This window comes from Lactuca virosa, chromosome 1 (genome assembly GCF_052849685.1).
Source record: "Lactuca virosa cultivar CGN04683 chromosome 1, Lactuca_virosa_CGN04683_v6, whole genome shotgun sequence".
NCBI classification, from domain to species: domain Eukaryota; kingdom Viridiplantae; phylum Streptophyta; class Magnoliopsida; order Asterales; family Asteraceae; genus Lactuca; species Lactuca virosa.
In genome coordinates this window covers 145,922,229-145,925,574 of record NC_136426.1, presented here as the reverse complement: position 1 = coordinate 145,925,574, position 3,346 = coordinate 145,922,229, and the positions used below count along the sequence as shown (strand labels likewise).

Below are 3,346 nucleotides of genomic sequence, written 5' to 3'. Positions count from 1 at the left end.
ATCAAATTGTTCTGGTGAAGGCAACCCGAAATGGACCATGCTACTATCGGGTCAAGTACATACCAATTATAGTTATGGGCTTAGACACCTAATCCAACAGTCTCCCACTTGGATAAGTCTAATAACTAAAATTGCCAATGCAACTTAAAATTCGATTAGCAATCGTAGCTCTCAAAAAGTCGTTGTCATACTCTGATGTGTCCATTAGATAAGTGATCATATAATTATCCTCTATTCTTCAAGATATCATGTGGACAAAGACATGGAATAAAGTCATACTTGTCACAACTAGGAATTCTGATGCTTTGTAAAACCCTTAACATAGATAACATTGTAGTTAAAACTTGAAAACATGTATGGTGCTTATTCAATGACCACAAAATTCCATCAAATACTCTATACAAACATTCAAATAGTCAACAAAAGGTTGGAAACCCTAACAATCCCGGTTCAAGTCTATTTTGGACTAGGATTTTCTTATTGGGCCTAATAGGCCAATAAGCCTTCAATTTGACTATGTTGGGCTTAGAACCTTCAAATGGACCATAAATCAATTCTTTTATGCACATTGGGCCGTGAACCCCCTCTAAAAGCCCAATCGGCCGAAAACCTACTTAATGGACTCAAGGTTTCGAACAAAAACAAACAATGGCCCAAGAATAAACCACTTCCTTCCTCCTAAGCCCAAGAATTCGGCCCATGTAAAGGAAAAGAAGGAGGAATAAAAATAAAGGAGAATTGGAGGATTTTTGTGCACTTGCCACCTCTTTATTGCATGGTGGGTTTCCATGCAAGTCAACTCACTCCTTCTCTCCTCTCTTCTTCTTCTTCTCGGTCGATTCCTGTAACATCCGGAATTCCAGGTATTATATTTTATCATTTATTTTTGAGAAAAGAAAGGGACTCGACGTGTCGAGTCGTAGACTCGTCGAGTAGAACCGCGAATGCTGACTGGATTTAATGAATGGACTCGGCGAGTCGATGCGTGGACTCGGCGAGTCCGCGCTGTAAAATGAAACCCTAAATCTCAGGGCCTGAGCCCTATTTAAAGGCCTTTATGGCCTCCATTTGCGGCTACCTGTCCAGAGAGAGTACCCCTTGAGAGCTTGAGCGAGTTGAGAGAGAGATAAAGCCATATTGATCGATTTTGGTGTAACTTAGCAAAGGAGAAGTTGTTTCCAGCAAGAGGAGGTCAAGGGAGCTGTGGATCCAGAGTTTTCAAGTTCAGATCTACGCTGTTGAGGTATCTAATCGAACTCCTTTTCTGTTTTGGGTTAAGATCTATGATCTAGGGCTTCCTTTGCACCATTTTGAGTTAGATTGTGAAGCATAGGGGGTCCCTTTGAGTATAGATGATAGATCTGGACCTTGAGAGGTCCAAAAGGTCCCAAGCTTCCAGCTTTATGAGGTTTCATGTGAGCCTTGAGAGTAAAATCACATTTAAAAGGTTATTCCTCCATTTTTGGTCTTATAAGCATTGCATGAACGTAAAGTTTGAACCTTTACGTGACTTTCGAGTGTTAGAAGGATGGATCTACTGTTTGGTGAAGCAGATCTGACCTCAAGAGATCTTTTGAGAGTTTTCATGGGAGGAACTCGCCGAGCCCATAAGGGACTCGACGAGTCGAGTCGAGTTGCCCCGCAACTCGCGACCTGTGGCGACCCGTTGAGTATAGGGTTGACTCAGCGAGTCAAGTGAGGACAGGGGCGAGGAGGACAGGCATGTACTCGCCGAGTCACTCTAGTGCACTCGGCGAGTCCGGTCAATGTTGACCGTTGACTTTTGTTGACTTTTAGGGTTAGTCAGTGTTGGGACTTATGAGCCATTAGAGGGGCAGAATGGTCTTTTACCCTTCTTAGAGAACTTATAGAGAGGGGGTGGCCTAGCCTTTAGAAGTTGTATTAATTAGAGTAATTATTTATGTGATTAGGCGAAGGCTAGTGCAGTATTTCAGAGTTCGAGGTTTACCGAGTTACCCGAGGTGAGTCTTCTCACTATACATTACCTAGGGTGGTATTTATGTGTAGACCAGAGGGTCTTGTATGCTATGTGTATATATGAGATTATGTGCATTGTGTTATATGTATGCTATGTGTTGAACAGACCGGGCCGGAGGGCCCAACGATATAGACCGGGTCGGAGGACCCAACGATATAGACCGGACCGAAGGGTCCAACGACACAGACTGGACCGAAGGGTCCGACGAGCTATGACCGGACCAGAGGGTCCAACGAGCTACGGGACTGGAGGGTCCCGCTGAGACACATCGACCGGAGGGTCGTATTATAGCCTCGAGTGGCGTATGTGTTGTATGTGGTATTTTGGGGAACTCACTAAGCATTTATGCTTATAGTTGTTGTGTTATGTGTTTCAGGTACTAGCGAGGATCCCGGGAAGGCGCCGGCATGATCCGTACACACTGAGAGGATTTATGTATTCGAGGATCTTGGGATTTGTTTATTGTGAAACATGTGATACTTTGGGTTACTATGATATTTTATGAATGAAAGTATGTTTTTAAAATGAAAAATTATTTTGAAAATTTACGTTGTTACAATTCCCACCCTCTCCACCTCATTCTCTTTCAAAATATCTCAAGAATACTCTCTCAAGAAGTCATCCTCCATCCATCAAAAATTTCAAGAATCACAAAAGCTCCAAGAAGATTCTTCCCTAATATCACCAATCCTTTGTAAGTTGTTGTTTTGATTCATACCTTAGCTTTTGATTTCCTCAAAAATCTCCCCATAAATCATGCAAAATTCGTGATTTTGCTTCTTAGAACACATCTAAGCCAAAGACCTCTCAAGAAGCTTGCTAGGCCGAAAGACCTCATCATTTCTTCCATTTGTCTTCAAAACCGAACCCACAAACTCAAGGTGAGTTCATACCCCTCTATTTTCGGTTTTCATATGTTTTATGGGGGAGAATGCAAGTAAAATGTGAAGATCTATGTGTATTTGCATGATATGTGTGTTTTCTTGTGATTTTGTGATATATTTATGCTAAAAATGAAAGATATTTCGAGATCTATAGTTTAAGAAGGAAAAATATTTGATCTAGTTCATATTTCACTCAACATGTCAAGATAAACTAATATACAAGTTTTAAAATAACAAACTACAACATCAAACTCATTTTTGGGCTATTTTTGTCAAATAAGTAAACGATTAAAAAAAAGATGTCATTTACGGTTTTTACAAGGTTCAAAATGCCAAAACAGTTAAAATAGAAGTTTCTATGAACATTATGTTTTTCAAAGGACTAAAAATGAAATTTATGGCTTATTGGGCCAAAATTTGGCCTTTTTGGCCCATAGGCCCAAAGTTGCGAAAAAATGGATTT

At 40.7% G+C, this 3,346-nt stretch overlaps 1 long non-coding RNA gene across 1 annotated transcript; it reads left to right on the top strand.

Annotated features, from left to right (window-relative positions):
• The first annotated feature begins 917 nt into the window (after positions 1 to 917).
• Positions 918 to 2,500, top strand: LOC145106989 (uncharacterized). The gene is made up of 3 exons (XR_013707673.1): positions 918 to 1,243; positions 1,932 to 1,982; positions 2,376 to 2,500. It is a non-coding gene; the product is annotated as an uncharacterized LOC145106989 (long non-coding RNA).
• Positions 2,501 to 3,346: the final 846 nt, after the last annotated feature.